This window comes from Jaculus jaculus, chromosome Y (assembly GCF_020740685.1).
Source record: "Jaculus jaculus isolate mJacJac1 chromosome Y, mJacJac1.mat.Y.cur, whole genome shotgun sequence".
Taxonomy (NCBI): Eukaryota; Metazoa; Chordata; class Mammalia; order Rodentia; family Dipodidae; genus Jaculus; species Jaculus jaculus.
The window spans coordinates 1612002-1635876 of record NC_059126.1 but is presented as its reverse complement, the minus strand read 5'-3'; positions in this window follow the sequence as shown (position 1 = coordinate 1635876).

Below are 23875 nucleotides of genomic sequence, written 5' to 3'. Positions count from 1 at the left end.
TGTAGATATACAACTTCTTAGTTATCCATTTTTCTAGTGATGGAGATCTGGGTTGATTCCATCTCTTAGCTATTATGAATTTAACCACTACAAACACAGTTGAGCAAATGTCACTGGACTGTTGTTTGAAGGTTTTAGGGTAGATGTGCCATATGGGAATATCTGGGTCTGTTGATATCTCTATAGTCAGCTTTTTCAGGACTTCCCAGGTTTCTTTCCAAAGTGGTTGTAACATCTTACATTCTCACCAACAGAGGATAAGTGTTCCTACTTCATGTTCTTGCCAGCATTTATTTTCATTTGATTTTTTGATGTTTGCTATCCTTATTGGTGTAAGTTTGAATCTCATGGTTGTTTTAATGTGCATTTCTTTGATGATTAGGGATGAAGAACATTGTCTTAAGTGTGTGTTTGCCATTTGCGTTTCTTCCTCTGTGAACTGCCTTTTCAGGTCTTTGCCCCATTTTGTGATTTGGGTCTTTGACTTTGTACTGTTTAGATTTTTGTGTTCTTTTTAGGTTCTAGAGATTAGGCCTCTGTCAGTTGAATAACCAGCAATTACTTTTTCCCATTCTGTGGCTAATCTACTGGCTTTGCTTATTGTATGCTTGTCTGTAAATAAACTTTTCAGCTTCATGTGATCCCATTGGTTGAGTAACTGTTTAACATTGCGAGATACTGGGGTTTTGCTCAGGAAGTTTTTTTCCATTCCTATAACTATAGCTACGATCTTAATCTCCTCCCACTGTCCTCTTTTTTAACTTGCATAACTCCCGTGCACTGAATCCCTTTTGATTTTCAACTATTCTCTCTTCCACTTTAATGTTATCATTTCATCATTTTTTCCTCTTATTATGCAGGTCTGTGTAAGTAGCATCAACCACTACGAAGTCATAAATACCATACCCCTTTGTCTCTGGAGGGCAGTATTACAATCATTTTCCCCCTTCCTTTGCCTTTTAGATTCTTTTTTATTATTACTTATGGACATATTTAGGATGGAAACATCATGTGTTGGCACCATCCTTTTCCTCATCCCAGCCCCCATTTTGAAGGGAGCTCTCCTCATTGTGGATACAGGTTCTTGACATTTTAAAGTTATTTATTTACTTATTTATTTATTTATTTATGAGAGAAAGTGACAGACAGAGGAAAAGAGAGAGAGAGAGAGGGAGAGAGAGAGGGCACACCAGAGCATCTAGCCACTGCAAAGGAGCTCCAGACATACGTGCCCCTTTGTGAATCTGGCCTATGTGGGTACTGTGAAATCTAACCTGGGTCTTCAGGCTCTAAAGGCAAGCAGCTTAAGTGCTAAGTCATGGCTTCAGCCTGATGTTTAGTTTTGTGTATTTTTTTTCCTTTAATCACCCTAACTCACACATGAGGTAGTGATGATGGCTAAATGTTGTGCAGGTAATGACAAGCCATGTAAGGTCTTGAATGCAATGGTAACTTACTGTCTGCAAAACAACATACCAGTCTTCTCCATCTTTTGGCTCTGACTTTCTTTCCATCCCCTCTTTTGTGATGTTTGCTAACACTTAGATGAGGTGATTGAGAACAGCATTAATCTATGGGCATCATCATAAGTATTTAGGGGACAATTTGATGGACACAACATGTCCATATTTTAGCTCATACCTATTTAGTTTTTACATTTATCCAATCTAGGACTCAAACCCTCTGGTTTGTTCTCATTTGCTTTTGTTTTGTTTTTATTTGCCTATTAGAAAGAGAGAGAGTGTGTGTGTGTGTGAGAAAGAGGCAGAGGGGAGATATCAAGAGACAGGCAGGGAGAGATATAGGGAGAGATCATGGGTGTGGGTACTCTGATACTGGGTGTGGTAATGGGGTCCTTTGGCTTTGCAGGCAAGTGTCTTAACAGGTAAGTCATCATTCCAATCCTACTTTTATTTTAAGTGCATTATTATTTAGCTTGTAGTTTTTCATATACCTATCTATGTAACCCCAATCAATGCCTCTTTGAGTATTCTCTTTCTTCAAATAATACACTACACTTTGAAATACTGACTACTTTAAACCTCTTTCTTAAGCAGACTCAATATTAAATAAAACCAAAGAGAATAATAAAGAACTTAAGTACAAAAAGCCCCATGGATTTTGCAGCTGCTCTTATTGTCATAACAAATAACAATACTAATAATAACAAAAAGACAAATTGAAAATCAAAGCAAATTGTTTTATGTTTGATGACAATATTGATGTTTGTTCCGCAAACATTCCCTCTTTAGGAAGCTCATTGCAAAACACACCACTGGCAGCAAAATAATGGTAAATAAAAACTAATCTAGAGAGAATTATGTAGGGGTTAAAGGAAAAATTTACTGAACAACAAGGTAATTTCTTCTTAGTTTTTAAACTAGTTACTATTGAGTTTTGTTTAAAAAGATTTTGCTCCTAGGTCCTGTTACTCCTGCTCCAATTCTGCTGAGGGTCTTCTTCAGTGGGCTTATTGGTATTCATTGTGGAGACCCAAAAGCCTCAGTCAGTCTCTACATGGTGGTGGGGGAATATTATACCTCAGGCTATTTCCACCCATTCCTGGGTTCTCACAGATTTCTGTGTTCAAAATGCTCTCTGAGCCTTGGAGAGAGCTGACTTAATGTTGAGTTCTTTGTAGACTCTGAATCTCTCCTTTCATGAGGTTTGAGCAACCAGTGTCGCCCTTTACCTGTTACTGGTTTTCAGGCTAGCCATTTGTGTCACCACTTACCCTGTAATTACTTCTGTACTGGGAAAGATGAGGCAAAGTTGACCTCACCTACCAGTAGAAAGTCTCCTCTCTTTTTCTGATGTATTATTGTATCCTTGTTCTGTTGTCTTCCATCTGTAAAATAGAACCGATTCTTCAAACAAAGGTGAGAATAGTTTGAATAGAAGGGGATAAGTCTACTTATTGGTGACAGAGATTAATGTGTATATCCACTCTTCTTAGTTAAAGAGCAGTGGAGCCTGTTTGTTTCCTGTCCTAAGGAATCTGGATTGCTTCCCAGAATCATGTATGAGTTCCCTCCATCTGAGTGGGTCTTATGTCAAGCCATGAACAGTTGATTGCCTATATCAGCTCTGTGCCACAATTGCACAAGTGTGTGTTTCTTGTTTGGCTGGTTGCTTTTGTAACTGCTGAGGTATCATGTTTATTTAATCTACAACTAGAAAACTTAAGAGCTGGTGTTTATAATTGCTCTTTAGTTGTTCTAGTAGTTTACATAGAAGGAAATATTATAAAATATCAGGGTGGATTTAAAGGTTCCCCACCAAGCAGCTGTCCTACCTTAAGGCTTTTTTTGCACAATGCAGTTCAGAAATTTATATTCATTCCTGACAATAGACCCCTTTATATATTGGGCATGGCTCTACATCTGACTGAAGTTCCTTTACCTGTTACTGGCTTTCAGGCTAGCCATGGGTGCAGTATTTTTGTCACCACCAGACTGCATCTGGAATGCTTTCCTGAAGTGATGAAGGTCCCATGTGTGTTTCCTACAGGGCATCAAGGATGGAACAGCCTAATGGGCCATTTCTGGCCATGTTCAGGGCCTTAGGTTATGGTAAAAGTTAGAAATAATATATGTAGAACACATTATAACACACACTAGCAACATAGCTTACTTTTATTGGAGGACTATTCTCTATTATCTCACATTGTCAAATTTTATTGATGTCTAAGTAACTTTTTAAATTTTGTCAAGCTTCTCAAGGACCAAACCTACTAGAGTGTGACACAATCTGTGGTTCTAGAAATCAAATCCAGGGCTTGCATGATGAGCAAGCAGTTTACCCAGTGAGGTACACACCATGCCTTAAAATATTTCTTATTCATGTTAGTCTATTCTATGAGATATACTCTCCCAGGAGCTTTGTTGATCAATAATGAGAAAGTTTTTCCTCACCTCATATCCAATCACCATGAAGTGTATTTATATTTAGAGCTGGAATGGTGATTTTCTTCTTGATACATTCATCAGGGAAGAGGACATTTTGCTTTGTGTTACTGTTGATAATTCTCCATGGTCTGCTTATATGTAATCCAGAGAAAGAGAGGTCCTTGATAACATAACTAATTAATTCTGTCAACTACACAAATGTATGCATATATTTACCTTGTGTTCATTAAATTCTATACAGAATACAATGAATTGCATTAAAACAGGAATCAGGCTATAGAGATGGCTCAGTAGTTACGATGCTTGCCTAAGATGCCTAAGGATCTGGGTTCAGTTCCCCAGTGTCCAAATAAAGCCAGGTGCACAAGGTAGTGAATGCATCTAGAGTTCATTCTCTCTCTCTCTCACTCTTCCTCCTTCTCTCACCTTAAAAAAATAAATAAAATATTCTTTAAAAAAATATTTAAGTAAAGGAATTTATTGGATTAGTTTATGTCATACATGCATTTATATACACGTGTATATAAACACATGCATATACCTACATGTACACTTTGACATGCCACACAAGAAATGCATGAAAAATGCAATTTGTTTTGTTTTGCTTTTTTGAGGTAAGGTCTCACTCTCGCCCAGTCTGACCTGGAATGTACTATGTAGTCTCAGGCTGGCCTCGAATTCTCACCAGTCCTTTTACCTCTGGCTTCCAAGTACTGGCATTAATGGCATGCACTACCACCACCAGCTCAATTTCAAAGAGAAGAATCTTATGAAATTGGGCTGCTGATTCTACACAATATTTAGGTCATTAACTTAATTCTGTCACCAGACCACTTAATATTTTTCTGCTTTTTAAAATTTTTATAAGGTCTCATGATAGCCCGGACTGAACTGGAACATACTCTGTAGTCCAGGCAGGCCTGAAACTCAAGGGCATCCTCCTGCCTCAGCCTCCTTAGCACTAGGATTATAGGTATGAGACCTCCTTATCAGCTATCATTTTCTTTCCTTGATTATACTTTTGCTCAAATAAATAAAGAAAAAAAATGCTGTTTTGTTAGCAAGTAGCTGAAAGACTAATAATTATTCTGTTTGTATTTCGTGGCAAATATAATTACAACCTGGATTAAAAATAAGATTCATGACTAAATTTCAATGCTGACAGGATGACCCTTTTTTACCAAATACTGATGTGATATAATACTTTAAAAGATCTCATCATAATTGGATAAAACCACTACAACCAGGGGATAAGAAAGGTAATGGTCCTTGAAATCTCAGATAATCCCTCCACATTATTCCACTGAAACATTTATACATCCTTTGTTTGGAGTTACCATTTCTCTTAACAATAATACATGGTGTGTCAATCAATGTGCGAGGCTGTGTTCCAGTGGTCTTACAAATACTAATGAATTTGGACTCATCTAATATGTCATGGTGCAGGACTACTGTGGCATTTCTACCATGCAGAAAGAAGCAGAGACAGGATGTAGCCCACTCTCATGTTTATCTTCCATCTTCCATGAGCCTCAGAAAGACCATAAGAGTCAGAGGGGGAAGAGAGCTGTGTAACGCTGTCTCTGCTCAGGACATGGTCACCACACTCATGACCTCACTGACTGATATGTGTACACAAACTCTTCACAATCTTAAGACCATTTACATTCCACCAAGTGTGATGGAAGAGAGCATGGGGTCCTTCATCCCTCTCTGAGAGGTGATTGACAGTTAGTGGGGGAGGGGGATGGGTGCAGCCATTGGTAGTTTACATGCACTCTGGAAAATAATAGGCAACCCCTGCTCATGCAAACAACACTATTTAACTTCAGTGGGTCTGCCTTACACACACCAGGAAAAATAAATGATATGAAAATTGGTGATGGGTTAATTGGAAAGATGAAAGGGTTCACTGGAAAAGGGACAGAGAGAAAGGCCAAGAAAAGGTAATGAGAGGAGATTATGATTAAAATATATTATATAGGGCTGGAGATATGGCTTAGTGGTTAAGACATTTAACTATGAACCCTAAGGACCAATAATTGATTCTCCAGAACCCATGTAAGCCAAATGCAAAAGGTGACATCTGCATCTGGAGGCCCTGGCATCCCTCCTTCCCTCCTTCCCTCCCTCTCTCTCTCCCTCCCCCCCCCGCCCTCTCTCTCTCCCTCTGACTCTTTCTGTCTCACAATTCATTAAGTCTATGTAGAGATTGGTCAAAAGTTAAAGTGTTTGCCTGCAAAACTTAAGAACCTGGGTTGGAGTCGCCAGTGTGCATATAAAGCGCAAGGTTGTACATACATCTGGAGTTCATTCACAGTGACTCAAGGGCCTAGAACGCCCATTCTCTCTCTTTCTGTCTCTCTCTCTCTCTCTCTAACCTGTTTCTTAAAAATATTTTATTTACTTATTTATGAGAGAGAGAGAGAGAGAGAGAGAGAGACAGAGAGAGGATCTCCAGCCACTGCAAACAAACTCCAGATGTAAAACCCACCTTGTCCATAAGTGGGTATTGAGGAATCAAACCTGGGTCCTGAGTTTTGAAGGCAAGTGCCTTAGCCCTAAAAAGTGTGTTATGAAAAAATTTCAACAATAAAATGTCCCAATTTTCATGAGCATTGAACTTAGTGGATGACATTGCCTGAGTCAATGTAATTTCTCTTCTTGTATTTAAATTTTTAATTTGATTTTTGATTCAGAATTTATATACAGGGATCTGAAAATCTGATTGACATCAAATCATTTGTACATCACAGCAGGCCTGAGTTTGGCATGCCAAACAAGATATTAAGATTTGAAATTGAGGGCTTAGAGAAGTCCCTTAGCAGTGCTTGCCTGCAAAGCCTTAACTCATGATAGACTCTCCTGGTCCCAGGTAAGCCAGATACAGAGTGATGCAAGTGTACAAGGTTGCACATGCACACAAGGTGGCACACGCACCTGCAATTCAATTGCAGAGGCTGGAGGCCCTGGAGTGACAATTCTCTATCTCTCTGTTTCAAAATTACGAAAAGAAAATTGTGTACCAATACTTTCAGCCAAAGTCCTTACAAATGATCATGGGTGTCTCAATATTTTGACAGCCTTGAAAAGTAACAGTTTCCTGTAAAACCAGAAGTATTGTCATCACAACATGAAGTACAGCTGAAATATTTTTACTGTCTTTTTTTGCAGCAATCAGGGCCTTATGCTAAGCAAACATTTTCAGAACATAATGTGGGATCATCATCCACCATATGTAGAAAAAGGAGAAGTAAAATTGAATTGTGCTATGATGTAGATTTATTTCCAGAAGAGCAGGGTTTTTCTGTGTAGATATCTGCCTTGCAGATCAGCTCAGGAGCAAATACATCAATTGCAGTCTTAAATATTTGTTTGTGTGTTTGTTTGTTTGTTTGTTTGTTTGTTTGTTTAAGAGAGAGAGATTGGGTACACCAAGGCCTCCAATCATCACAAATGAACTCTGGCACGTGGGCCACCTTGTGAATCTGGCTTTATGTGGGTATAGAGGAATCAAACCTAAATTTTTAGGCTTTGGAGCTAAGTGCCACAACTACTAAGCTATATTTCCAGCTCCTCATAAGAGTTCTTACTCTTTTTTTTAACTTTGATTTTATTTATTTGGCAGAGTGAGAGGAAGAAGCAGAGTAAGAGAGAGAATGGGCACATCCGGGCCTCCAGCCACTGCAAGCTAACTCCACAGACATGTACCACCTTATGCATCTGACTTATGCGAGTCCTGTGGAAATCAAACCTGGGGCCTGAGGCTTCAAAGGCAAGTGCCTTAACACCTAAGCCATCTCTCCAGCCCCTCATGACAGTTCTTACTCTTACTCACTGTGACAACTTGGTTGCAAAGTGTCCCCTCCAGAGGTCTCCAACGTTGAGGGCTTGATGGGTCCAAGAATTTTGGGGAGGGAAGTAGTTATTTAGCAAACATATCCAACTTTGCCTGTCAAAACTGATTCGATTCCACTGTGTCTGTTCCCATGGCATACTGAGAAATCTGCTCCTTGGGCAGTCTATCCTAAAGTCAGTTGGCCTTCAGAAATCTATGCATCTCCATCATAAGTATACTGAGTGCAACTATTTTAGAAGAACTTGTGAAGCAAGGAAAGCTTACCACTATGTGGGGAGAGATGGTTATAGTTATCTTGTATTATATAATATTTATTTATTTATTTACTTTCTTGAGATAGGGTCTCACTCTAGCTCAGGCTAACCTGGAATTCACTCTGTAGTCTCAGGGTGGCCTCAAACTCATGGTGATCCTCCTACCTCTGCCTCCTTAGTACTGGGATTAAAGAAGTGCACCACCATGCCCATCTTATATTTTTTTTTTTATTTTTGAGCTTTTCATACTTGTATGTAATGCATTTTGTCTTATTCTCCCAAGTTAACCACTTTTTATTTTAATTATTTTATTTTAGTTTAGTTTTTTGAGGTAGGGTCTTGCTCTAGTCAAGGCTGACCTGATGGTCTTAGGCTGGCCTCGAACTCACAGCCAACCTCCTACCTCTGCTTCAAAAGTGCTGGGTCTAAAAGGTGTGTGCCACCATCTGGCATTTAACTATTTTTGGTTAATGATCATGGAAGGAAGGTGACAAACTGTGCAATGGTGAACTTACCAGTGACTACATAACTGATGGACCAGATTCACCACTTGCAACAATCATCAGCTTGCCTGGGATACGGAGTGCTTGTCTCAGGCATCCTTCCCCTAGCATGGTAAAGTAAACTCAATCTAGAAATCTTCACTATTAACAAAATACAATGGAATATTTCCACTTCTTACCAGACCTTTTTGTTTGTTTGTTTGTTTGCTTAGCATAAGGCCCAATTCCAAGTCTACCTATAGCTGAATGGACTCACTTACTTCAAAATAGTACTCTTGGCCAGGCATGTTGGTGCACAACTTTAATCCCAGCACTGTAGAGGCTGAGATAGAAGGATTGTCATGAGTTTGAAAACAGCCTGAGACTACAGAGTGAATTCCAGGTCAGCCTGGGCTAGAGTGGAATCCTACCCCAAAAACATAGAAACAAAGAAAAGATAGTATTCTGAGAGTGCAAGAAAAGAAACATAGCAAACATCCAGTGTGAAGAAACCAACATCACAAGTTTTAAGTTTTCTAAGAGATTGTTTCCATGAAGGACTTTCATAAATTTTAGTTATTATTATTATTAATTTTTGTCTTCTCAAGGCTGCATCTCATTGTAGTCCACGCTGACCCAGAACTTATTTTGTAGCCCATGAAGGCCTCAAACTCACAACTATGTCCTCATACCTTAGCCTCCTACCTTAGCCTGAGTACTATCATTGACAGGATGTACCATCAAGTCAGTGCTGGCATTGAAGGAATACACCATAAAATCTGGCTCCCTCATAAATTTGAAAGATTTTTGGCATAGATTGTTTCCTGAAACAACCTTTAACCTAAATGAATGAGTTTGTCATGTTTTTCCCAAAACCAAAATTATTTATGTATTTACAAGCAGAGAAGAGATAGAGAGAAGAGAAACAGGCAGGCAGAATGGGTATGCCAGGGCCTAAAGCCACTGAAAACAAACTCCCGAAGCATGTGTCACTGACATATGGCTTTATATGGGTACTGCTAAATCAAATATGGGTTGTTAGGCTCTGCAGGCAATTACCTTAGCCACTGAGCAAGCTCGTCAGCCTTTGTTTTTTATGTTTAAAATTAGTTTAACAAGTCACTGGGTCCCTTGGGTAGTATATTTTCATGCTGAGCTATGATAAAGTATATGGGACAGCATATATATGTAAATATTTATAACCTATTACAAACCTCAAGTTATAAATTAAGTGCAGTGTAAAAAACTTGTAACCATGATAACTTTGGTAATAAGCAATTATAACAATATCTGCAATGATAATATAACTTTTTCATTTGTGCAATATATTATTTGTAATTTTATAGCCCACTTTGGGCACAGATCACTAAAACCATTAAGAGAAAAGTGTTATTGGGTGGGGACTTATCTCTGACAATCAAAGAAAAAAAAGATGGCTGTCGTCAAGGCATGCTGCTCAAAGCCAAATATTCCCACTTAAATCTCACCTGAACAGGGGGCCAGCAGCTTGGAAAGTAATGAGAGCATCCACTTCCATAATTCTGTTTGATAAATGCTTCTGGTCTCAGTGAAAAGAAATCAAGAAGTAAAATAAACAATTTAATCAAAAAGTGGTGTGGAGTGATGCCTTAGCAGTTAAGGTGCTTTCCTATGAAACTAAGGACCCAATTTTGATTCCCTAATTCCAATGTAAGCCAGATGCAAAAGGTGGTACATAACTCTGGAGTTCATTGGCAGTGATTGGAGTCCCTGGTGTGCCCACTCTCTTACAATCTGCCCCCCATAAATAAATAAAAAATACATAAATATTTTTTAAATTAAATAGCTGTTTGCTTCTGTGGAGATGGCTCAGTGGGTAAGCTCGTTGGCATTCAAGCATGTGGACCAGAGTTCAGATCCCCAGCACATACAGAAATACTTGGTAGGAGTGTTGACTATTCTGCCTATACCTCACCATTTAGGATATGGAGACAGAGGATCCCTAGTGATAGCTGGACTACCAGGATTAGTATAATTGACTAGCTCTGAGTTCGAGTAACAGAATTTGCCTAATTTAGTGAACTGGAAAGTAGTGGAAGTAGACATGTGATGCCAAGCCCTGGAGTTCACACATTCTCTCTCTCTCTTTCAGTCTATCATTGTTCACAAATAAATTGATAAGATATTTTATTTTATTTCATTTTTATTTACTTATGTATGAGGTTGGAGAGACAGAATGGGCATTCCAGGGATTCCAGCCACTGCAAATGAACTCCAGACACACATATGCCACCTTATGCATCTGGCTTGATGTGGGTATTGGGGATTGAACCTAGGTGCCCCCAACCTGCGGGGCCAATGTTACGCGGGGTGGTCGAAGAGGGCTGCAACCTGAAAGAATGGGTGGAAAAGAAGAAGGAGACCAAGTGGAGGTTTTGTCAAGGTCTTGTTTAATGTTGGATTTTTTTAGCCTTTTCATAATCAGTCAGCAGGCAGGGGGGTAAAGCAGGGGGCACAAGGAGATAGGGCCACCAGGCCGTAATCTTCTGGAACATCTTCTCGGAATCTCTCTTGTGACATCTCCCAGGGCAGCTGTTTGTTCTCGGGGGAGGGGCTGCATGAGGGCTGCTAGTTCTCTTTTGTCCTCAGGGTAGTGAGGGGCCATATGAAGGCTGTTAGTTCTTCTTTTGTCTTAGGGCAGTCAGGTCATGGTCTCTGACACCTAGGTCCTTTACAAACAAGCACCTTAATTGCTAACGCATCTCTCCATCCCAGGGAGCACATTATAAGGAGTCCTACCCTTCCTTTGGCTCTTACATTCTTTCCACCACCTTTTCTGCATTAGACCCTGAGCCTTGCAAGGTGTGCTCAAGATGTTACTTAATACTCTAGTCACTTCTTTCCAGTACCATGATACCTTCTGAGTCATCCCAAGTTCACTGCTATCTGAAAAGAGAAGATTTTCTACCCAAAGTGAGAGTAGCATTAATATAAGAGTATGCATATTAAGAGAAGTGCTTCCTGGGCAGTTTGATAAGCATAGTATATATCCTTATCCAGACATCTGCAGATGTTACACCCCTAGGGCTCATGACTACCCATGTTTTAAGTTTTCAGTGTCAGGGAGGTAGTCCCTCCCTTAGAGTGGGCCTCTAGTCCAATTGGAGGGCAGTTGGTTTCCACCATGAAAGATGTGCCACTATTGCAGCCATTAGCTCATTTGGTCTGGCTGGCCAATTATAAGGCTTGCAATGTCCACTGTTGAGTGTCTTCACTGGTGGTATCTCTTTCTCCCATTGAATAGCATGTAGAATGGCTACTTCCAGCTTTCTGTAAGCTGGTCTATCTACATAGAGGAGTGTATCAGCTCAGTTCCAGCAATATTTCTCAGTGGCCTTGCAGCCCAAGTATGTGGAGTCTTCAGCAATAGGGTCTTACTATCTATTCCTGGTGGGAAACCAAGGGCCTCGGGAACAGAGCAGCAGTCCAGGGACCTGTCCACACCTACTTGAACTGTCAGAGCACCAAACAGGGACCCAGTCAAGAGCACAGCTGAGAATAAAATCATGTGGTTCAAGCATATATATATACCAAGTTTATTAGTCAGGTACTGATCTGGTGTAATCCCAGTTTCCTTTTGGGCACTGGCATTGTAGGCAAGCATTTTAACCACTGGGCAATCTCTTCAGCCTACTATTTACTTTTAAACAGTTAAAATAAAATCCACTTTAGCAATCTTGATAATTTACCTTACTAAATTCTGTGTTGAGATCAAAATTCCTGTGCATTCTTAAATGATCAGAGGAAGTTAGAGAATAGACAAACAAGGCATACATCATGTCTTGGAAATACTAATAAAAATTTATTGTATTAATGTAATTGTGTTCTTTGAATTTTGAACAGAAGATATTTGGAAGGAGAGATGGCTTAGCAGTTAAGGTGCTTGCCTGTAAAGCCTGAGGACCTATGTTTGACTCTGCAGATCCCCACCTTAGCCAGACGCACAAAGGTGAGGCAAGCACAAGTTGCACATGTTCATTAGGTGGCACAAGCCTCTGGAATTCAATTGCAGTGGCTAAGGCCCTGTTGTACCAATTCTCTCTCTGTCTCTCCCTCTCTCTCTCTCTCTTTCTCTCTCTCTCTCCCCCTCCCTCTCTCTCTTTCTCTGTCTCTCTCTCTGTGTTTGTGTGTCTTTCTCTCTAAGACAAAATAAAAAGTAGAATAGTTTTGGGATTCTGATGGGTCTGTCATATTTGTGTATATAGGAAGGCAAGAAAACTCCATTGGCCAGTATCTTCTGCAGAAATGTGGACTCATGTGGATGTAGCATAAAGCTGCCTAGAGACATAACCATAAAAACCTTTATTAATAGGTCCCAATTTGGATGTGCTCAGTGTAAATGACCTCCTGTCTAGAACAATATACTTCCTCACAGGCATGGTGGTGCATGCCTTTAGTCCTAGTACTGGAGAGGCAGAAATAGGAGGATGACTGTGAGTTCCATGCCAGCCTGAGAGTGTCTAGTGATTGAAGGTTAGCCTTGTCTAGAGCGAGACCCTGTCTCAAAAAAAAAAAAAAAAAAAAGTCAACCAGGCATGATGGCAAACACCTTTAATCCCAGCACTTGGAAGGCCAAGGTAGGAGGAATACAGTAAATTAGAGGCTACCCTGGGACTTCCTAATGAATTCCAACTCAGCCTGGGATAGAGTGAAACTCTAGCTCATTAGAAAAAAAAAAAAAAAAGCAAACAAGTAAACAAAATAACTCCTCATCCAAAAATGAGGGGAATATTTACTTATTTTTTATTTATGTATTTGAGAGAGAGAGAGAGAAGCAGAAAGTGCCTGATAGTGAGAGAATGGGCACACCAGAGCAGCCTTTAGTCACTGCAAACTAATTCCAGATGCATTTGCCACCTTTAGGATCTGGCTTATCTGAGTCCTGGGAAATCAAACCTAGGTTCTTTGACTTTGTAAGCAAGTGCTTTAGCTGTTAAACTATCTCTCCATCCCATGAGCAGCATATTTCAAATACATAAATGAGAGCTGAATTTGAAAGCTGGTTGACACCAATCCTTTTACCCAAGCCTTGCAAACTTGTTTAACTGAAATTACGTAGTAAGTGGTGTATTTGGAAAATACAGCAGACTTGGGTCATCTGAATCAAGTGATCTTCCAAATATGTTTGTTGTATATTCATTTCTGTACATGTCATGAATGTGATTAGGTATGGGCTCCTGGGCATTGTGCATAGTGTATGTAGGGAAGAGAACAGGATCAGAGATGGAAAGGCAGGGTTGAGCATCTTGGGTTTTGCACTCATTCTACCATGCTTAACACATATAGAATTCAACAAAGTCAGTAAGCAAATGAACCTATCTCAACCCAGCTTCAGTGTCTATAATGTGAAATAGTAAGGTACAGAAATGTTAAAATACAAAAAAAAAATTGCTGGTAGTAGTGTCACATGACTTTAATCTCAGCACTCAGGAGGCAGGAGTAGGTGGTAGCTGTGAATTTGAGGCCAGCCTGAGACTAAATAATGAATTACAAATCAGCCTGAGCTACAGAAAGACCTGACCTCAACAATGAATATATATGAGTAAGTGTTTATGGTAGCACATGTGTGTGTGTGTGTGTGTGTGTGTGTATGACATTATAAATTCAATACCTTTATCTGTAGTCTCAATGCACTTTGATACATCCCTGCAATTTAGGTAATGAATCAAATTTGATTTTCTTAACCATCAATGCAAAAGCTTTAATGGGAAAATGAGCTGTGCCTGTGTGATGTTGTGACACTCAGGTGGCATAGTCCACCATAGTCCCAAAAGTGAATTAATGCAGTACTGGGAAGATTGTTTAGTGGTTACTTCCCTGCTAAACCTAAGGATCCATGTTTTATTCCCAGCACCCATGTAAGCCAAATGGTCAAGGTAGTGCTGTGTCTCAAGTTCACTTGTAGTGACTGGAGGACCTGATGTGTCCATTCTCTCTATATGTCTGCCTCTTCCTTTTTCTGTCTCTCCCTGTCTCTCTCACACACAGTTTCCTGCAAATAATTAAATAAAATATATTTTAATATGAATTACTGTGCCTGCACATATATAAGGCTCAATCTGTCTAACATTGTTTCTGCTATATTTGTTATTTTAAAAAAATTATTGACAACTTCTATATTTACAGACAATAAACCATGATATTTCCCTCCCCTTCCCTACTTTCCCCTTCACAATGCTGCTCTCCATCCTATCCCCTCCCTCTCTCCATTAGTCTTTTTTAATTTGAGGTCATCACCTTTTTCTCCTATTATGAAATTCTTGTGTAGGTATTGCTAGGCACTGTTATGTCATGGATACCAGGCCAATTTCTGTGTGAAGTTTCCTCAAAAAAAAAAAAACAGTGCAATGAGAGCTGGAGACATGGATTAACACTTAAGACATTTGTCTGAAAAGGCAAAGGACACAGGTTTGATTGCCCAAGACCCACACATGCCAGGTGCACAAGGTGTTGCATACATCTGAAGTTCATTTGAAGTGGCTGGAGGCCCTGGAACTCCCATTCTCTCTCTTTCAAATAATTGAATTTTTTAAAAAAATTGTAAAAATAAATAAATAAAAGATAACTTAGTCTTCACAATACTGGAGGAAGAGGCCTAATGTCAGGGTGGGATACAGGTCTGGCTTTTCCTGAGGCCTCTCTCCTTGGCTTGTACCCTCTTTCCTGTGTGTTAGTATCACCATCCCCTCTTCTTATACAGATCCTGTTCCTGTAGGGCCATTGCTACCCCAGGCATCCCATTGTCTCTTAGTCGCCTCTTTTTTTTTTTTTAACTTTTTATTTACTTGAGAGAAGAGACAGATAGAGAGAATGGGTGCTTCAGGGCCTCCAACCACTACAAACAAATTCCAGATGCATGTGTCACCATGTGCATTTGGCTGACATGGGTACTATGGAATTGAACCTAGGTCCTTAGCTTTGCAGGTAAGTGCCTTAAACACTGAGCAAACTCTCCAGACCCTCAGTCATCTCTTTATAGATCCCACCTTCACACACACTCTCTTCTCTCAGGAGTCTATGTTTAGTGTGTGAATTTTGAGGGGCCACAATGATTCAGCTATACTAAGTATAATCTAGGACTGTGTAGGAAAAATCTATCTATCTGCTAACTCCCTCAGAATTTCAGCCTTGAATTTCAGCATGTCAAAACTTCCAGATCACTGTAGACTAGAGCAAGACCCATCTCAATAATTAATAATAATAATAATAATATAAATAAAATAAACTTTCCTTTCATGCTGTGAAAATGGTCTTCAGGGATGGAGAAATGGCTCAGTCATTAAGGCACTTCCTTGCAAAGCCTTAGGACCCATGTTCTATTCCCCAGTACCCATAAAGCCAGATGCACAAACTGGCATATGCATATGGAGTTCATTTGTACTTGCTAGAGGCCCTGGTGTGCTGATTCTGTCTCTCTCTTTCTCTCTCACAAATAAATAAGTGAAAATATTTTATTTCAATTATTTAATATTTTATTGTTTATTTGAGAATGAGGGGGGAGGGGGAGAGGCAAATGCTTTAGCCACTAACCCATCTCTCTAGCCTGAAAAAAAAATATTTTTTTAAATGGTCTTCAGAAGTTTAAACTAACCCAGAAAAGATCACTACCACCTGCCAACTCATCAGTTCTTCTTAAAGGTGGCTGAGTAGCAACATGAATGAACCCATCAATTTCTCCTGGCAAGTTGATACAGTTGTTCTTAAAATTTTAAGAAATTTTGATGAGCATGATGGTGCAAGCCTTTAATCACTACACTTGTGAGGCAATGGAAGGAGAATCACTGTGAGTTTCAGGCCAGCCTGAGACTACATAGTGAATTCCAGGTCAGGCCTGGGGCCCAGCCACAAGCCTCCTCCGCCTTTGGAGCTGAGGCCTACAGCTGGGTCAGCTGGGTGGGAGAGATAACCACACTATCTCTTAAGAAATACAGGGACAAAATCAGAAAGACATGCCTAATGGTGTTCACTAACTGCTATGACTTTCTCCTAAATTGCTCTATGATAAATAAATCTTTATATAACTTGTAAATCACTTATGCACATATTATAAGCAGTAAGAGGAGCTAGGCCTATTATGTTTGTTGCTTGGGAAACTGAGACAGGAAGATCACCAATTCAAATTTCCAATGTGATAGCCTGATGCCACATGTTTAAACCACATGACTTTTAAATTGCATGGTAAAAAATAAGTACATAATTTTAATTTGAACTATTTGATATTTTCTCTTTTGGGGGCCTTTAAACAAACAAGATGTTGTTTATAGACACATTTTTGTTTATTTATTAATCCAAATACTCCAACAGCTCTCTCCTAAAGTTTTTGTTGTCATTTGATTTATTTCAAGGTTTTTGGTTTTTGTCTTTAAAAGTTGGATTTAACTGAAGCCTATGGTGAGCTGAAATTTTATGAAAAGGAAACCATTCTCAGTTATATATCACAAATATAATCACTGAATTTATGTTCTAGGTCAACTTCAATTTACATAGAGGATTATTGAAAACAACAAAATTCTCTCCAAGGTGGTGGCACATAATTTGCTCAGTATTCTAAAAGATGGTAATATCCTGTTACTTGAAAGGAGGAGATAACTGGCCTAATTTCTAAGCCAGCCTGCCTAAATAGAAAAAAAAAAATTCATTGCCTTAGTTTCTCTTAATAAAAGCATTTCCAAGTGTGTTACACATATTGATAAAGATTGTCCCCCAAATGGTTATTATATTTTGCCTGTATTCATAGACTTTTAACTTTAAAAAGTGTATTTCATGGAGTTTATTAGTAGGAAATATCTCACATCAATGGGTTATAAAAAGTCTGTAGGTGTATATACTGCTATTATAAAGAAAATCTCCTAGTCAAGTAGAAATACTTAAAAAGTTGTAAGTTTTTCTTCTAAGATTCTTTCTCTATAAATTTCCAACAATAAGATGGTTAATTCTCTGAATGGGCTACTTGCTTCTTTATCAGTGGGTGATATGATTAAGCAATTTGTGTAGTATCTCTTAATAACCTTAATAGGAAAGATGGTTAATTATGCATTGAGATGAATGACTAAAGGAGCTGGAAAGAAATTGTTCAATGTTGTACATAAAATGTTTGTTAAAAATGCTTTTTGAGTGGTACTTAGTTCAGAATATTAACATACATGGATGAAGGTGTGCATTTGTAGAAAGGTTATAGAAGATTTAAAAGACCAAATTTTGCCTAAAATTCATTCCTTTTATAAAGATTTAAAGGTAATTTTCAGGCTAAACCTAAATATCATGCCTAAATTTAAAGATCTTTCAACTGTTTACAAATTCTTAAGGATTATCTGAAAGGTTTATATAGGGACATAGATTTTATCTAAATTCAGCTTACATCAGACACTTGTGATGCCATAAGCTAGGTTGGTCACTAGCATAGATATTCACATTCTTTGAAGGTCTATCCAGGTTAGACAGAGGCAGGATCCTATAACCTTGTATAGTTCAAGTGAGTAAAATTAATTTCCTAGGTAAAAACAAACAACTTCAGAGTAAGACAAGGAATGTCAGCTTGCTTAGCTTTCTGTTCTGTTAGTTCCCTTTTCTCTTGCTTACTGTTATATGCTATTTAAAATTATAGCAAGCTGGACTCTAGACAAAGGGATGGTGCCCTCTTTATCTCAAATCCCATACAAGTTAAAGTCTTGTGTCCCTTTGACCTTGTCCAGACATAAAATGGCCAATCTTCTTTAACAAGGAAAAGGGAATGACAAACAGAATATCACTTTATTTGTCTTTATAATTCTTCTCCTTTGAACACCTAAAGTCACCTCTATCAAATGAGACTTCTCAGCAGACAAAAATGGCAAATAGGTGAACTGAGTCAAGCACTTGATCAGGGTACAAATTCCTTACATAAGACAAATATCAGTGTTACCTAACAGGTGTATATCAGGGTATAAAAAGATATGATTTTAAAAAAATCAAGTAAATGATGGCTTTGTGGTTAAGATGCTTACCTGGAAACCATAAGGACCTAAGTTCAATTCCCTAGAACCCATGTAAACAAGATTTACAAGTTGGCACATGTGTTTGGAGTTTGTTTACAATGGCTAGAATTCCTGGCATGCTCTCTCTCATCTGTGTCTCTCTCATATCAACAGTGGGTAGGATCCATATATTTAAGGTAACAAAACCTACCATTTCATTTAAAATAATCTTTAGTCCCTAGACAATTCTGAAATATTCACAAATGGGTGGGTGTAATACATATCCTAGCCTCCCACAGAGCCGTCTCAGGAAATCTCTCTCCCATAGGGCATATAGGTTGTCAAGGCAGGGATAGATGTGGACATCTTCACGCTTGGGCCTATGTTGCCAATAGTACTGCTTATATGCCTTGATGTAAGACACGTTCAGGGGTGAGGTCATGCTGGTGGTACTCGGGCTTGGAAGCTAGCCAGACAAAATGGACTCAGATAACTTTTTCTGGACCTTCCTTGTTTCCAGAGACATATGGACTACACTATATGCCCCCATTTCATGAGGATGAAAACATAAATATTTGGCTGAGGACTGTTGTAAATCCATAATTTCTTCTCCCAAATCTGGTCCAGAGCGATGCCTCTACTTCTACAAGAAGATGAAAGCCAGGATTGGGCAAAACCTGACTCTAGACTCTTCTTTTCACTTTCCTCCACTTTGTTTCAAATGTGAGAATTGGCTTCCAGGATATCCCAGAAGTCTCTGCTAGTCTGTGTCCTAAGAAATTGGGCTCATTTAGACAATACAAGGAGGACAGGAATTACTCATTACTTTTCTCTAGGCCTTACAAAGCTTGGTAGATGAACCAGGTAAGAACTTAAAACAGTTGCTCCAGGTGGCAACTTCTGCTTATTATAAGCAGGAAGCAATAGGACTAGAAAGGGGGATAACAAAACAAAAAAAGGTTAGTCATCACCAGGACATCATGATGGTAATGAACATTGCTTAGGGAAGGGCATTTAGTTGGATAAAATCTAAAATATATTTCCTTTATACCAAGGCTTTACCCAGTAGTCTTAAGATAAAGTTTCACATATAAGTGTTTAATTTTCCAAGGTCAGGTATTTATTCTTAACGACACTGTGACTTTAAAAATAGCTTCTTTTTGATTTATGGTAATTTATGGTAATTGATTTATGGTAATTAATTTATGGTAATTGAATTGTCATCACTAGGCTTAATAACTTAGGTCTCAGTGATTTAATTTCAATCACTGTAACCTTTATATTCCTGCTATGTAAAATATTTTGGGATAGCTAGTCTAAACATTATTAATTTTAAGTCTAGGTAAGTCATCGTCGCAGTCAGGTTTGTATTGCTGCCAGAAAACATTTGACCAAGAGGAACTTGTGGAGACAAAAAGGGTTTATTTTGGCTTGCAGGTTTTGAAGGCAAGTGCCTTTAATCACTAAGCCATCTAGCCATCTCTACAGCCCCATATTTTTGTTTTGTTTTTTGTTTTTTTTGTTTTGGCTTTTTGAGGTAGGGTCATGCTCTAGCCCAGGCTGACCTGGAATTCACTCTGTAGTCTCAGGGTGGCCTCGAAGTCATGGCAATCCTCTGGCCTCTGCCTTCTGAGTGCTAGGATTAAAGGCATGTACCACCACACCTGGCCCATAATTTTCTTAGTTTGTCCTTTGTGTTGAAAGGGTATTAGAGATGTTAGAAAACCAGTAAGAAAAACAAGCTCTCTCTCTCTCTCTCTCTCTCTCTCTCTCTCTCTCTCTCTGTCTCTCTCTTTCTCTCTCTCTCTCTCTCTCTGTGTGTGTGTGTGTGTGTGTGTGTGTGTGTGTCTTTCCTGTCTTTCTCTATCTCTTCCTCTTTCCCACTAAAATAAATAAAAAAATATTTTTAAGAAAAGAAAGAAAGTCTAGCTCAGAGGAAGATGATCTACATCCTAATGGGATGTCTTTCGTTAAAGTCTCTTTTTCCTCATAATGGAAGCCCACTTCTCACTGCTAATTACTGCACCTGAAAGGCCACAGGGTCTCTGTTTGTTGCTGGAGGGGTCTTCTTCAAGTTGGAAAAGAAAATATCCTTTGTATCCAAGTTTTTGTTTTCCTCTTCTTCACATACACCCAACCACACAGGGCACGCACATGCATGTCCATACACACACACACACACACACACACACACACACCCTTCACAGGAAGTTACAACAATGCATCATCCAGGGCTGGAGAGATGGCTTAGTGGTTAAGGCATTTCCTGAAAAGCCTTAGTACCCATGTTTGACTCTACAAATCCCATGTAAGCCAGATGCACAAAGGTAAGGCAAGCACAAAGCTGCACATCCCCACTGGGTGCTGCAAGTGTCTGGATTCAATTGCAGTGGCTGAGATCCTGACATGTCCAATTCTCTCTCTCTCTCTCTCAGATGAAAATAACAACAACAACAATGTTGCATCCATCCAATGCCACTCCAGACTGTCAAAACCACCTGATTCTAAGGAGGCCTTATAGCTAATTATGCTATGAGAAATTAAGTGGAAGACATCACAGAGAGAAACCATGATTTCTGATTTCACATGCACACTGAACATATGCACACACAAGTGAAATAATTTTTTAGAAAATAGCATTGTACATCTAGGAGTTCTAATTAAGTCAACCATGGTTGTCCACTCCTTGAATGCCAGCACTCAGGAGGCATAAGGTAGGAGGATCACTGTGAGACTGAAGTCAACCTGAAACTACATAATGAATTCTGGGGCAGCCTGGGCTTGAGTAAGACCATATCTCAAAAAGATCAAATTATGAACTGTTTATGCTATTGGAGACATGCCTCAGCAGTGAAGGCTCTTCCTGGCAAAATCAAAGGACCCAGGTTCAACTTCCCAGTTATCACATAAATCCATGTGCACAAGGTTGCACATCTCTTGAGTTGGTTTGCAATTACTGGAGGTCTTGGAATGTTCATTCTCTCTTTCTCAATCTCTCTTTGTCATAAATAAACAAACAAATAAATAAATAAAGTTCTGGGGCTGTAGGCATTACTCAATGGTTAAGGGGATTTTCTGTGAAGCATAAAGACCCAGGTTCAATTCCCCAAAACCCATGTAAAGTCAGATGTACAACTTGGCACATATATTGGCATTTCCTTTGCAGTAGCTGAAGGCCCTTGTGTGCCCATTTTCTCTCTCTCTCTTTCTCTCTCTCTCTGCCTCTCTCTGTGTGTCAAATAAATAAGTCCTCACTCTATTCTCCTAACTGTGCACTTGATATCCTGTTTGCTGTGGTATTCATGAGAGGACCTGTCATATTAGGAGCTGGGACTTGCTCTGGAGCTGAGCGCCATGCCAGCCCTATTTCAAGATCAGCTCCTTGGAACTGGAGATATGGTTCAGCAGTTAAGCCACTCGCCTGACAAAACTAAGGACCTACGTTCAACTCTCCAGATCCCATATAAGCCAGACACAAGAGGTGATGCAAGCATGCAAGGTCACACATGCACACAAGGTGGCACATATGTCTGGAGATTGATTACAACGGCTGTAGTCCCTGGTGCACCAGTTCTCTACCTCTCTGTCTCTCTCTTTTTCAAGTAAATAAATAGAGCTGGAGAGATGGATTACCAGTAAAGGCCCTTTCCTGCAAAGCCCAAGACTCATGTTCTACCCTTCAGATCTCATGTAAGCCAGAAGCACTGTGATGCAAACACTCAAGTATGCACATGTGCCCAAGGGGATGCATGCATCTGGAGTTGAATTTCAGAAGTTGGCCCTGGAACACCAATATACTCTCTCGTGTAAAAACAAAGCCAGTCTGCTGGGCTTACCTCAAAAAAGTAAAGAAAAATAAACAGAATTGTAAAAAATAAAGTATTTTTAAGAGAAAATAAAAGAATGTAGAAGTAAATGACTTCTTACAATAGTGTCTTCCAGACAAAGTGGCAATGGCATTCATGACCTCATGGTGGCTGATGCTACCTACACAAGACCTGTATAGTAGGAGGGAAACATGATGACATCAAAATAGAAGAGAAGTTGGATGTAGTGAAACATGTTTAATCCCAGTAATTTGGAGGCAGAAGTAGGAGGATGGCTATGAATTTGAGTCTAGACTGAGACTGCAGTGAATTCCAGGTCATAATGGGCTAGAGCAAGACTATTCCTTGAAAAACACACACACACAAAAACCAAAATATAAGAGAGATTGCTTGCAAAGAAGAAGGGTTTTAATGGAGGGGGATTTGGGAGGGGAGAAAGAAAGGGATGGGAATGAATTATGAAAGTTCTCAATAAAAATTTTTAAAGGGCTGGAGAGATTACATAGTGGTTAAGGCACTTGCTTACAAAGCCAAAAGACCAAAGTTCATTTCCACAGTACCTATATAAAGCCAGTTATACAAAGTGCATGCATCTGGAGTTTGTTTGCAGCAGCTAGAAGCACTAGCAGACCCATTATCTCTTTCTTTCAATAAGTGAATAAAATATTATAATTTTTTTTTCAAAGAATGAGTGGGGTGGAGAGATGGCTTAGCAGTTAAGGTACTTGCTGGCAAAGGCAAGGGACCAGGTTCGATTCCCCAGAACCCATGTAGGCCAGATGCATAAGGTGGCGCATGCATCTGCAGTTATTTTGCAGTGGCTGAAAGCCCTGGCATGCCCATTCAGTCTCTCTCTTTCTCTGTCTCACTCTGCCTTTTTCCCTCTCCCAAATATATAAATAAAAATAAAATATTTAAAAAAAAATGAAAAGAGCAGGGCATGGTGGCACACGCCTTTAATCCCAGCACTCGAGAGGCAGAGGTAGGAAGATTGCTGTGAGTTTGAGGCTCCCTGAAACTACATAGTAAATTTCAGGTCAATCTGGGACAAAGTGAGACCCTACTTTGAAAACCAAAAGACAAATGAACAAAACATGAAAAGAATGAAATTACAAGGAAATGGCTCAAGAGAACAAATATATGCTTTGTGTGTGTGTGTGTGTGTGTGTGTGTGTGTGTGTGTGTGTGTATGTGTATGTGTGTGTATATATATATATATATGGACACATAGCCTATATCTATCCACAGACACCTGTATATCACCATGAAATCCATCGTGTTTATCAGGAATATATGGTAAGGAAAAAATGAAAATAATAAAGAAAACTCATGACTATATGTCATAGTTAACTAATGTACTCATCCTCCTTTGCTCCACTAGGTTGAATGGACAGTTAGACCATGGAAAGCCATATGTACCTATGGGAAGTACATTAAAACACAAAATAACCTCCCATGATAATTTAATGTAGAAGAGAGTCCACATTTCAAAATAACTGAAATATCTCCACTAATAAGTGCTCACAGTCATATATCAAAAAAAAAAAAAGCCA